General features: G+C 48.1%; 1 protein-coding gene across 1 annotated transcript in view; it reads left to right on the top strand.

Moving 5' to 3' along the window:
• Positions 1-13,975, top strand: part of LOC126419733 (GAS2-like protein pickled eggs) — an 817,704-nt gene that overhangs the window by 765,399 nt on the left and 38,330 nt on the right. The gene's annotated exons all lie outside the window — the stretch shown is intronic.

Below are 13,975 nucleotides of genomic sequence, written 5' to 3'. Positions count from 1 at the left end.
GGGGAATACTCCGGGAAATTAATATTTAATGATAGCGTCTGCCATCCCCTTCAGTATCTTTGCAATTTACTGAAAATGCAGTTCTGTTTTTGCAAGTACACACAGTCACTGTACATGTCCGAATTACTTGTTGACGTTTTTGATATGGTGTTTCTAATTTCTCGGTATACACTTTGAGGGATTGCAACGGCCAAATAGTGCGTACGAAAGCAACGGATACTCCTGCCCGCTAGTGCGCCGTGCCGAACTGCAAAGGAAGAAGGAGGCTCCGATTGTGTCTACGATGAGGAAGGACATTGGCCGTGCTTCCTCAAGGGAACCTTCCTGCCATTTGTTTGAAGCGACTTTGGGAAATCTCGGGTAACCTAAATCTGGAAGGCCGGACGCAGAGTTATACCGTCGTCCTGTCGAATACGCCGCGCTGGAGTAACGGACACGAGAAAAGACTTAGTCTGCTGGGCCGTAGAGCGTTGACAACCCCTTGTGAACTTGGGAATTATTGCATTCGTAAGAAGAATTACATGACCTGCTGAATGTAATGAACAGTTTAATGAGTACAGATTATGGATTGAGAGTACATCGAAGAAAGACGAAAGTAATGAGAAGTAGCAGAAATGAGAACAGCGAGAAACTTAACATGAGGATTGATGGTCATGAAGTAGATGAAGTTAAGAATTTCTGGTACCTAGGCAGCAAACTAACCAATGACGGACGGAGCAAGGGGGACATCAAAAGCAGACTAGCACTGGCAGAAAGAGCATTCCTGACCAAGAGAAGTCTACTAATATCAAATTTGAAGAAGAGATTTCTGAGAATACACGTCTGGAGCACAGCATTGTATGGTAGTGAAACATGGACTGTGGGAAAACCGGAACAGAGGAGAATCGAAGCATTTGACATGTGGTGCTACAGACGATTGTCGAAAGTTGGATGGACTGATAAAGTAAGGAATGAGGAGGTTCTGCGCAGAATCTGAGAGGAAAGGAACATGTGGAAAACACTGATAAGGAGAAGGGACAGGATGATAGGACATCTGCTAAGACATGAGGGAATGACTTCCATGGTACTAGAGGGAGCTGTAGAGACAAAAGCTGTAGAGGAAGACAGAGATTGGAATACATCCAGCAAATAATTGAGGGCGTAGGTTGCAAGTGCTACTCTGAGATGAAGAGGAATATGACGCGGGCCGCATCAAACCAGTCGTAATACTGTTGACTCAAATTAAAAGAAAAACTAATGTGCCATCCGTCCCCGACGCTGAACGCGTTCTATTTCATTGCTAAGTCAGCGGCTGTGCGTCGTATTCCATTAGAAATAGAACGTGCAGCCGCTGATTTAGTAAAAGAATAAAATGCGGAACACAACTTAAAGAACAGACACAGTGTACTACGTGACATTTAAAAAGTATACGTTTAGTTTTGTTCTATAGGAGACGGTATCTAGTCGCTTCGCAATAGAATTTCTGGAATTGTGTACGGAAATTTAGAGCTACCCTGCACGGCGTCCACCGCTTGGCCATCGTAATTTGTACCATTGTTAATCGCTAATTTTTTCCCATGTTAATATGAAGAGCGGCAAATTGAGTTTGTATAGCTTGAGAAACACATTCACCCTTACTCTCATTTTCCGAAATATTCATTGGATAGAAGTCGTAGAAGGTTGATGTTAAACGAAACGCCATCTGCTGGTATACTATGGCTTAAAAAGTAGTGCGCTGACCGTCAGGACAGGGGCATGAGCCCGACACGGATACCAGGAAAATTAAAAGTCCCGTTGATGACGTGGTCATTCGAGCCCGACTGGAACTTCGGATTGGGAAAGGATGTGGAAGAAAATGGGTAATGTCTTTTTAAAAGCAACTGTTCCAGCACTCACTTTATGGCATTGGGGAAATCACGGAAAACCTAGATCTCGATGACGGAAAGATGGATTGAACCTTAGTAAGAGAACGTGTCCACACCCATCAATGCACTAAAAGTTGAACATGGGCAGATGTGCTAAAAAAAATTAGTCATTTTAACCGGGAATTTGATGGGCGCTGTGGAACTCAAGTGAAGCCACTCAGTAGTGGAAAGGCAGATGCATCTCATGAGATACTTGTGAGATTCTTAAGAGAATATGCGAAACAGCTTGTTCCCCTTCTAGCACTCGTTTATCGTAGGTCATTGGAGCAGCGAAGAGTTCCTTACGATTGGGAAAAAAATAGACGAACATTTCCGTTTTCATGAAAGACGGTCGGGCAGACGCGCGTAACTATAGGCCCATGTCGCCGACGTGAATCTGTTGCAGGAAGGTTGCAACGGCAGAAGACCTTGGAAAAGAGCTAGAAGACGTCTGCAGAGGATCGACGATGGGTACAAGCTATTGCACTTGATGGTGAACGTATTTAATGTAGGGTGTGCCGCGTAAATAGGCGAAGGGACCCACTGATCTTGCCTTATACACTCCTGGAAATTGAAATAAGAACACCGTGAATTCATTGTCCCAGGAAGGGGAAACTTTATTGACACATTCCTGGGGTCAGATACATCACATGATCACACTGACAGAACCACAGGCACATAGACACAGGCAACAGAGCATGCACAATGTCGGCACTAGTACAGTGTATATCCACCTTTCGCAGCAATGCAGGCTGCTATTCTCCCATGGAGACGATCGTAGAGATGCTGGATGTAGTCCTGTGGAACGGCTTGCCAAGCCATTTCCACCTGGCGCCTCAGTTGGACCAGCGTTCGTGCTGGACGTGCAGACCGCGTGAGACGACGCTTCATCCAGTCCCAAACATGCTCAATGGGGGACAGATCCGGAGATCTTGCTGGCCAGGGTAGTTGACTTACACCTTCTAGAGCACGTTGGGTGGCACGGGATACATGCGGACGTGCATTGTCCTGTTGGAACAGCAAGTTCCCTTGCCGGTCTAGGAATGGTAGAACGATGGGTTCGATGACGGTTTGGATGTACCGTGCACTATTCAGTGTCCCCTCGACGATCACCAGTGGTGTGCGGCCAGTGTAGGAGATCGCTCCCCACACCATGATGCCGGGTGTTGGCCCTGTGTGCCTCGGTCGTATGCAGTCCTGATTGTGGCGCTCACCTGCACGGCGCCAAACACGCATACGACCATCATTGGCACCAAGGCAGAAGCGACTCTCATCGCTGAAGACGACACGTCTCCATTCGTCCCTCCATTCACGCCTGTCGCGACACCACTGGAGGCGGGCTGCACGATGTTGGGGCGTGAGCGGAAAGACGGCCTAACGGTGTGCGGGACCGTAGCCCAGCTTCATGGAGACGGTTGCGAATGGTCCTCGCCGATACCCCAGGAGCAACAGTCTCCCTAATTTGCTGGGAAGTGGCGGTGCGGTCCCCTACGGCACTGCGTAGGATCCTACGGTGTTGGCGTGCATCCGTGCGTCGCTGCGGTCCGGTCCCAGGTCGACGGGCACGTGCACCTTCCGCCGACCACTGACGACAACATCGATGTACTGTGGAGACCTCTCGCCCCACGTGTTGAGCAATCCGGCGGTACGTCCACCCGGCCTCCCGCATGCCCACTATACGCCCTCGCTCAAAGTCCGTCAACTGCACATACGGTTCACGTCCACGCTGTCGCGGCATGCTACCAGTGTTAAAGAGTGCGATGGAGCTCCGTATGCCACGGCAAACTGGCTGACACTGACGGCGGCGGTGCACAAATGCTGCGCAGCTAGCGCCATTCGACGGCCAACACCGCGGTTCCTGGTGTGTCCGCTGTGCCGTGCGTGTGATCATTGCTTGTACAGCCCTCTCGCAGTGTCCGGAGCAAGTATGGTGGGTCTGACACACCGGTGTCAATGTGTTCTTTTTTCCATTTCCAGGAGTGTATTACAAGCGACAAATCACTAGAAACAACTACCGTAGAACACGCAGGAACAGCCATCCGGAGCCGCTGATGAGATATGGCCACATAAAAACATGGTAGGAAAAGCAGATCCCAGATTGACATTCATAGGAAGGATCGTTAGGAAGTATAGTTCATCCACGAAGGATGTGGCGTACAGGACACTCGTTCGTCCCGTTACTGAGTACTGTTCTTCAGTCTGGGATTCTTACCATGTACTACGAGGGTTGCCCAGAGAGTAAGGCACTGCCTTTTTTTGTTCAACAATTCTTTATTGAACGTAATGGGATTAGAAACACGAAAGAATGGTGCTTTATCTACACACGCTACTTTTCCACGTAACCTCCATCCCTTTCTATGGCCTTCCTGCAGCGCGAAAGAAGGGCGTGTACGCCCTGTCGTTACCAATCCTTGTGCTGGTGGCGGAGCCAGTGCTTCACTGTGTGATTCACCTCCTCAACATCCTCAAAATGTTGTCCACGAATTGCAGCCTTTCATGGCCCAAACAACTGGAAGTCGGAGGGGGTTAGGTCAGGTGTGGCAGGTGTGACAGCCGTGGATGGTCTCCCTGACCGCTGCAAATCGTGGAGCTCCGCCAAACCGCCTTCAGATGACCTCACCCTCCGTGCCCAGCGACTGACTGTACTGCTGTCGACAACACATGCTCCACAGACTTTGCACAAGCGTTTGTGAATATTCCCCACAATTTCTCTCTCTGCAGTGAGAAATTCAATGACGGCACGTTGCTTGGAACGTACATCACCTGGCCGCGCGGAGAACCACGTTGTTAGAGGCGCCATATCACGGATTGCGTGGCCCCTCCCTCTGGTGATTCGAGTCCTCCCTCGGACATGGGTGTGTGTGTTGTTCTTAGCATAATTTAGTTCAAAATGGCTCTGACCACTATGGGACTTAACATCTGAGGTCATCAGTCCCCCATAACTTAGAACTACTTAAACCTAACTAACCTAAGGACATCACACACATCCATGCCCGAGGCAGGAGTCGAACCTGCGACCGTAGCGGTCGCGTGGTTCCAGACTGTAGCGCCTAGAACCACTCGGCCACCTCAGCATAAGTTAATTTAAGTTGGTTTAAGTAGTGTGTAAGTCTAGGGACCTATGACCTCAGCAGTTTGGTCTCAGCAATTCAGACACATTTGAACATCACCTACAGACACAATTTTGAAACTGTCCTACAGCTACACTATCTGTAGGAAGTGACGCAAACTTGGCGCGCTCACTCAGGAGAATTCAAGTAATACATAGGTAACATTTCGAATTTGTAGCATTGTTTCGGGCTGAGAAAAAAAAATGCTGCACATTACAATATTTTTCACATGGATGCACGTTCAGAGACCGTGAATAGTTGCAGTTGAAAGAAAACAGCCCTCGGTCACTATTTTTAACTGGGTTTCAACACTGCTAGGAGTTTCTTCCTCAGAATTTAAATCAAAGAATGGTCTATAACCTGGTCACAGAATCATGACTACATACGTTTTTAGTCATAATTCTGTGACCAGGTTATAGACCATTCTTTGATTTAAATTCTGAGGAAGACGCTCCTAGCAGTGCTGAAACCCGGTTAATTCGTTAAAAATAGTGACCGAGGGCTGTTTTCTTTCACTTGTGCTGCGCATTACTTTCTGGGCAACCCTGGTAGCAGAAGAGATAGGCGAGATCCAACGAAGAGCGACGCGTTTCGTCTGTGGTTTACTCTGCGGGGGAGCGTTGCGGAGATGCTCGACAAACTCCAGTGGCCGACGCTACCAGAGAGGCGTTTTGCGTCTCGGAGAGGTCTACTGTTGGCAGTTGGAGAGATTACGGTGCAAGAAGCGTTAAAGTAACACATTAGTACCTCCAGCATACGTGGCGCGGGTGTTCGCCGTGCCGCGTGGTGTGGCTGCGATCTTTGAGGCGCCGTGTCACGGATTGCGCGGCCCGTCCGGCTGGAGGTTCGAGGCCTCCGTCGGGCATGAGCGTGTGAGTCGTTCTTAGGATAAGTCAGTTTAAGTAGTGTGTGAGACTAGGAACCGATGACCTCAGCAGTTTGGTTCCTTAGGAAATCACACAGATATGAACATTTCAACGTTTGATGTTCGCCGACAATCATTTGGCTGTAAGATGGCTTGCGGACTGTAGATCTAGATGTAGAAGCTATGCGATGATTCGTGCGGGACGGGGGGAGGGGAGGAAGGAGGGGTTGGGGGGGTGACAGGGGTGGAATGGGGGAGGTGGGAATGGGTTTAGAATCGCAGTCTCCTAAACGAGCGTCCAGTGTCCCCATAGCGGTATGATAAGGAATCAGAAATATTGGTCCCTTGAATTCTGCAAAACGACATTGTTTCGATTGCATTTCTCTTCCATTTTCCCGGGAGTCCCTTCCTGCAGGCGTACTGTGCTGGTTCGGTCTCGATGCCTGCGCTGCCCACGGAACTCTTTTTTCCGGCGGGCGAGGACAGACGGAGCTGGTTGTAGACACAGGAGGTGCCGCTAGTGGACACGTAAGCCGGGGCAGGTTAGTGACGGCGGCGAGGTCGCCGCCCGCCGCGCACCTGCAGTATCGGCGGGTGACGCGCGCCGCCGCGCCGCGCCTCGGCCCAGAGTGGCGTTCGGTGTCAGCTGTCAGCGGGCTGGCTCCCTTCCGGCACCGGCCAATACACACAGCGGAAGCGGCTGCGCCTCCCCTCGCTGCCCGCCTCGGTGCGACACTCCAGGCAGCGGACGTTCGAAGCTTGTTTCCAGCACGACAAAGCAAAACACGGTGACCGCTGCCCGCCTGGTAGCGCCGTTGGCACGTGACGCGGTGTGGGAAGCATATCTCATCGAAAATATCCCCACACCGCTTTATATGTGGAATTGTCCTCTAGACGTCGCAGGAGGAGGACCTGCCAGTGTAAAAGTAGACTGTGACTACTGTGCTGTCACTGGAGGCGCAGAAACAACGGAACGAGTCGGCCAGCAGAGTTCAATGACTTCGAACGTGGCCTAGTCATTGAATGTCACCCGCGTCTCAAATTCATCGGCTACATGTAATCCCTTCTACAGTTTCCCAAGTCGACTGTTGGTGACTGTGGAATGGAAACACGATGGAACAACAACAGCTAAACCGAGACCAGGCAGAGCTAATGTGGTGACAAACAGGGATCGTGGACCGTTGCGGAAGCATACCGTAAAAAATCACCTGACATAAGTGGCAGGAATCTCTCGCGAGTCCCGTAGTGCTGCCGGCAGTCGACCTAGCGCAGTGAATGTGCGTACACGATTAAAGAGAATGGGGTCCAATGGTCGAGCAGCTGCTCCTAACCCATACGTTTCTGCCGTCTGCGCTAAACGAGTCATCAGGCCGCAGTGGATTGTTCAATTGGCTCTGAGCACTATGCGACTTAACTTCTGAGGTCATCAGTCGCCTAGAACTTACAACTAATTAAACCTAACTAACCTAAGGACATCACATACATCCATGCCCCAGGCAGGATTCGAACCTGCGACCGTAGCGGTCACGCGGTAGCGCCTAGAACCGCACGGCCACACCGGCCGGCCGCAGTGGATGACTGGAGGCGATTGATTCTGAGTGATGAACTGCGGTATACTCTGTGGCAATGCTATTGAAGCGTTTGGCTTTTGGCGATTGGGTGGAGAGCCTTACCTGCCAACACGTGTAGCGCCAATAGTTAAGCACGGAGGAGCTTGTGTCACGGTACGGGGGCGTAGTTCGTGGTTAGAGTGTGGTCCCATTATTGCGTGTAAGAAAATGCTAAATACGAAAAGATATGAGAACAGTTTTTCGGCATGTTGACAGACGTCAGAGCCGGCCGAAGTGGCCATGCGGTTCTGGGCGCTACAGTCTGGAACCGAGCGACCGCTACGGTCGCAGGTTCGAATCCTGCCTCGGGCATGGATGTGTGTGATGTCCTTAGGTTAGTCAGGTTTAATTAGTTTTAAGTTCTAGGCGACTGATGATCTCAGACGTTAAATCGCATAGTGCTCAGAACCATTTGAACCATTTGAACAGACGTCAGACTTCCAATAACAAAAATTTTGACGCCTACATTTATCTTGGACATCCGCTAGATAGATTTTTTTTCGAAATTCTTCCCTCATTGTGTCTTTCCAGCCACTGACAACACGAAGGTAGCAAGGTGGCTGGGGTCGTGGTAAGACTCTCGGCTTGCATTGCGGCGGGGAACGTCGTTTCAAGTACCCATCTGCCCATCCAATTGTAGGCCTTAAGTTGCTTTCCTGAAGCGTTCTCAGCAAATACAAGGATGGTTCCTATGGAGAGTGCCGGCCGATCTCCTTCACCAGTCTGGCCTTCTCATCCGCCTCCAATGCCGTCGCTGCCGACAGGTCGTTACGTCCTACCTGCTCTTCTTTACTTTCTTCCGCGTCGCACGGATGGTCTGTTTAAAGAAAAGGAAATACTAAGAAACTAAGTTACAAACTCAAAAGTAACTATCCCGCGTCCGGTCATCCTGATTTAGGTTTTCCGTGATTTCCCTAAATCGCTCCAGGCAAATGCCGGGATGGTTCCTCTGAAAGGGCACGGCCGACTTCCTTCCCCATCCTTCCCTAATCCGATGAGAACGATGACCACGCTGTCTGGTCTCCTTCCCCAAACCAACCAACCAACCAAAAGTAACTTCTGTGTATAGCTCAGATCCACGTGAATGCTTTACACGGTGACTGGTGAAAAGAATATGTACAACGATTTTCTAAAATCCAGCAAGAGAGGATATGGCAGCGTACAGCGCGGATCCGAAGGCTGAAATCAACTAAGTGATACCACAAGCCTTGCGGCTCCTAAATTGCAAATATAAAATTCAAAATATAACATTTAATATCTACAGATCAGAAGCCGCTGTACATTTCACAACTATCCTACAACTATTACCGTTTTTTTCCCCCTTAGACCATTCGTGTACCGAGCGAGGTGGCTGTGGTTAGCAGACTGGACTCGCATTCGGGAGGACGACGGTTCAAACACACGTCCAGCCATCGTAATTTAGTCTTCCGTGATTTCCCTAAATCTCTTCAGGCAAATTCCGGGATGGTTCCTTTGAAAGGCAACGGCCGAGTTCCTTCTCCATACCTTCCTTATCCTATCAGACCGATGACCTCGCTGTTTGGTCCCCTCCCCCGAATCAACCAACGAACTACTGAGCGAGGCATAAATGACAGTCTGTATGCCTCTGTACACGCGCTAGCCGCTCTTTAACTGATCCTCATAGTGCCTAAACACCGGGGAGTAGGGGTACAGCCTGGCACCTGCATTGATGCAAACAGACAAGCAGTTTCCAGAATGAAATTTTCACTCTGCAGCGGAGTGTGCGCTGCTTTTGAAAATTCCTGGCAGATTAAAATTGTGTGTCGGACCGAGACTCGAACTCGAGACCTTTGCTTTCGCGGGCAAGTGCTCTACCAGCTGAGCTACCCAAGCCCGACTCACGCCCCGTCCTCACAATTTTACTTCCGCCAGTACCACGTCTCCTACCTTGCAAACTTCACAGAAGTTATTTTGCGAAGGTAACGAGGTACTGGCGGAATTAAAGCTGTGAGGGCGGGTCGTGAGTCGTGCTTGGGTAGCTCAGTTGGTAGAGCACTTGCCCGCGAAAGCAAAGGTCTCGAGTTCGAGTCTCGGTCCGACACACAATTTTAATCTGCCAGGAATTTTCAAAACAAGCAGTTGTCACATCTCTATCAGCCCCTGCAACGACAACGAACATCGTTCCAGAATGCCACGAATCCGTTGTGGGTCCCTTATCGCTAAGGAACCACTGGCTATGAACAAGCTGACAGGCTGGTCGGGACAGGTGTGACGACTCGATTTGTTGTAACAGAACCTGTCCTAAGCATCACTAAGGCGATGCTAAGGATAAAACCAAGTACCTGGTTTAGGAGGCTGCACGTAGAATATTCGAATAAGGTGCGAAAATAAAATTTATGCCTAGCTAATGATGGTTCAAATGGCTCTGAGCACTATGGGATTTAACATCTGAGGTCATCAGTCCCCTAGAACTTAGAAATAAAGCTAACTCACCTAAGGACATCACACACATCCATGCTCGAGGCAGGATTCGAACCTGCGACCGTAGCGGTCGTGCGGTTCCAGACTGAAGCGCCTAGAACCGCTCGGCCACAACGGCCGGCAAGCTAGTGATGGCGAAGCCATGTTTCAAGAGAAGTTCTGTAATCCTGAGACTGAGTGGATGACAGATTAAACTTGCAGTATGACTGCTCACTCACCACGAGAACTATCGGAAACACCTTCACAAAACGGGTATAGAGGAAAGAAATGCACACTATGCGGTTTACGGGATGAAACCGCACGACATTTAATCTTCCAGTACAAAGCGTTGGAGGTCTAAGGACACAGAATATTCGCGTCATTAACTTATAAAGAAACTGTCCCACTACCCTTTAAAGGCACTGACTGGCTTTACCAGAGTTACGGCGAGAGAAACCGCACAATAAACTCATAAACTCAGTTGCGGTGGAGACAACAGTGGGCCGAGGCCGCATATGTTTTGTCTCCGTCCGTAAATCAATCAGTCACGCCCTACGTGAGATATTGTAAAACTGGCCGCACTAACGTCTCGTTTCGTATTTCCTTTACAAATGTATTGCGTTTTGACCATAACTGTTCCAACAAATTTAAGTTTTCCTTTCTACTTCTCTAATACAGATTCTTCGCGATCGCCCCGTTTCGTGTCGCTTCTTAGTATTATTCCAAATATTTACGCGGAGTGACATTGTCAAGATTTTCACAATTAACCTTGTTATTAGATAATACACAGTCCTTTCTCTTTCTTATGGACAAATGATCTTACATTTATCCACATTTAAAGGGAAAAGCCATTCATTACACCAAGTGCAAAATTTTTCCGAGTCTGTCTGGAATTCCCTACAATTGTCCAACGCCGATAGTTTCTTGTACACCGTCTATGAACAACCTTATTCTACAGCTGATCCATTCCGATAAATAGTTTGTGTACAGAATACTGAAAGCATTTGACGCCCTGTTACGCGTAATTGCCGCGCGGGGTAGCCGTGCGCTCTAGGGCGCTTAGTCACGGTTCGAGTCCTCCCTCGGGTATGAGTGTGTGTGTTGTCCTTAGCGTAAGTTAGTTGAAGGTAGATCAAGTAGTGTGTAAGCCTATGGACCGATGGCCTCAGCAGTTTGGTCCCGTAGGAACTTACCACAAATTTCCAAATTTTTACGCATGATTGGGGCACACCCGTTATTCCTGTAGAACATTTTCTGTCCAGGATAACGTTCTAGATTCTATTTAGTTTAGTTCGTCGAGGCAATCACATGTTCGCAAGGTGCTATATAAGTGATGTGTTACCGTGTGTGTGCCGGCCGGAGTGGCCGAGCGGTTAAAGGCGCTACAGTCTGGAACCGCACGACCGCTACGGTCGCAGGTTCGAATCCTGCCTCGGGCATGGATGTGTGTGATGTCCTTAGGTTAGTTAGGTTTAAGTAGTTCTAAGTTCTAGGGGACTTATGACCACAGCAGTTGAGTCCCATAGTGCTCAGAGCCATTTTTTTTTTGTTACCGTGTGCCCGTATCTCGTGGTCGTGCGGTAGCGTTCTCGCTTCCCACGCCCGGGTTCCCGGGTTCGATTCCCGGCGGGGTCCGGGATTTTCTCTGCCTCGTGATGGCTGGGTGTTGTGTGATGTCCTTAGGTTAGTTAGGTGTAAGTAGTTCTAGGGGACTGATGACCATAGATGTTAAGTCCCATAGTGCTCAGAGCCATTTGTTACCGTGTCGAATGCCTTTCGAAAATCTAGGTTCGTTTCAAAGTGAAAATAGTACAATTTAGGTAACTGCAAGTTGTAGAAGAAAGCAGATGCAAGGCCGTGGTTGTAAAACAGAAGCCAAGTTTTTATGTGTAATTCCAAATTTAGTGTATATATTCTGCACACTGACTCGTTCAACATTATTTCGGTAAAAGAAGTGTTCAAATGATCTACGGGACATGTAACTAACTAACTAATTGGATGAACTCCAAGGAAACATAACGCATTGACTAAAGAAGTGACGTATAAAACACTGTTTCGACCGACCTTTGGAGTATAGCCCAGCAGTGTGGGACAGACGAAACAGAGAAGATCCACCGAAGAGTGGATGATTTTGCGGTGCGATCGTTCACAAAGCACAAGAGCGCCACTGATATGCTCAAGAAACTTCCGCGGCGGGCACCATAAAGACAGCGTTATCCATTACGGGGAGGTTTGCCGCCAAAATTCAGAGAGGGCACGTTGTGAGAAGCGGCAGACAGCATACCACTTTCTCCCACATACGTGTCGCGAGAAGACCACGGCCGGAAAATCAGAGAACTTTACCCACAGTTCCCGAGCACCATTTGCGTTGTTGATGTTTTTAGTTCGGTTTGGTACAGCTGCGCACTCTAGACCACGTTCATCTCTGCAACCCACGTCCACTTGGTCTCCTTCTACATTAAGTGGGGGAGAGCTGATCGTATTTTAATACCTGAAATCTTTATGTGGCCGCTCGCACGCCATATGCAGCTTTAGTACTTGAAATCCGCAATTTATGTTGTTCCTTGCAAGGCGTATGCGGGTTAGTAACCATCCGATCCGAATCACTCTCAGAATACCGGTGCGCGGCGTTTATTTGAGGATTATGTTTCTGCACAAAACACACGTTGGGCCCGCTCATTGGTATTGTCCAGGCGCCGCGACCTGCTCCGGATTGGACAAGCAGTGGGGTACGTAAGAAACGCTTAACAGGGGCCGCCACTGGTGTATATACATTTCACATGAGAGCGCCGGAAAAATGCTGGCTGCGACGTGAGATACCTGAATAAATCGAAAAGACAGGTAATATAAAATTCATCACTTACGTCTAAATTTACCCAAATATTTCCTTCTTGCCGTTTCATGGGCGTTTAGGACAGTTTGCCAATGACTTGAGTACATAATTTGCACCTTCGGCGTTCTTGTTATTGACTGCCACACATTTGTCCACTTCTTTTTCTGTGTCAAATGTCCGAAAATGTAGGAAAACTATATTACAGTTTGACTATTTTTCCCGCTCAAGCATCACCCGTACTGGTTTTTTTTTCGCCACAGAATCTAGCATCTAGTAGCTGGGCGCCTCAGTAGAGCGGGTAGTTAAAGTGTAAGACACTCCTAGAAAGCCGCCTACGATAGTTCGACCTGCGAGATAGCCACTATTTGATAAACTCGTAAACTCGGAAAGTGGATAATAAATCGCGTGTTGTCCCCGAGCAGCTTCCGCCTTATTCATCATAACGGATATGCTTATCCGTTAAACCCAGTGGCTACCAGTACCGGTTAAGCTATCTTCATAAATGGGTAGTGTTAAGTGGAAACGGGACAGTACATTCTTCCATTAAGTCAGGCATGTCACTGAATCACCTTTTATTGCAACATCAGTGTCAAAACATTTTCGATGAATGTCGACTTTAGAAGAGTTAATTAGAAGCTCACTCTGCCTATCACAGGTTGGTGCTTGAAACACGACATTATGTAATGCGTCTCGAAGGATTTGCGTACGCATAATGATGTCCACAGTTTACACCATTAAAACAAAAAATGAACTTCGTTCACTCTAAAAGGAGTACGACATTTACGCAAAAGTCATTTTACCGTCTGCCAAATAACATAAAAAGTCCGATAGATAGCAAAGCAAATTTCAAATCTAATCAGAAGTCATTTATTCTGGACAAGTATTTCTAATGTGCAAACGAAAATTTAATTACAGTATTTTAGAACTTGGAACATGACTGGTGAAAAAAACGTTAATTTTTATTAAATAGAAGCCGCTGTGCTATTTCTTAGTTCGTAAATATCTAGCATGGAGCCATATTCAGGAAACAAATCGTATGCACATAGCCTAATAACTATGTTGACTCACTTCATTTCAGTAGGATCGTTGCGAATAATCTGTGGAACATTTTATTAACTGACTTAGTTCTAGCCCGAAATTTTCGACGAATCATTATTGACTAAATGTCTTATGACCATGTAGAAGTCACGAATTACTATAGTAAAGGTTGCAACACACAAATCTGCCCTTCAGTCAGAGAGATTTAAAGAACT

The sequence above is a fragment of the Schistocerca serialis genome, chromosome 9 (assembly GCF_023864345.2).
Source record: "Schistocerca serialis cubense isolate TAMUIC-IGC-003099 chromosome 9, iqSchSeri2.2, whole genome shotgun sequence".
In the NCBI taxonomy this organism is placed as follows: Eukaryota; Metazoa; Arthropoda; class Insecta; order Orthoptera; family Acrididae; genus Schistocerca; species Schistocerca serialis.
This window is presented reverse-complemented; position numbering and strand designations above follow the sequence as displayed.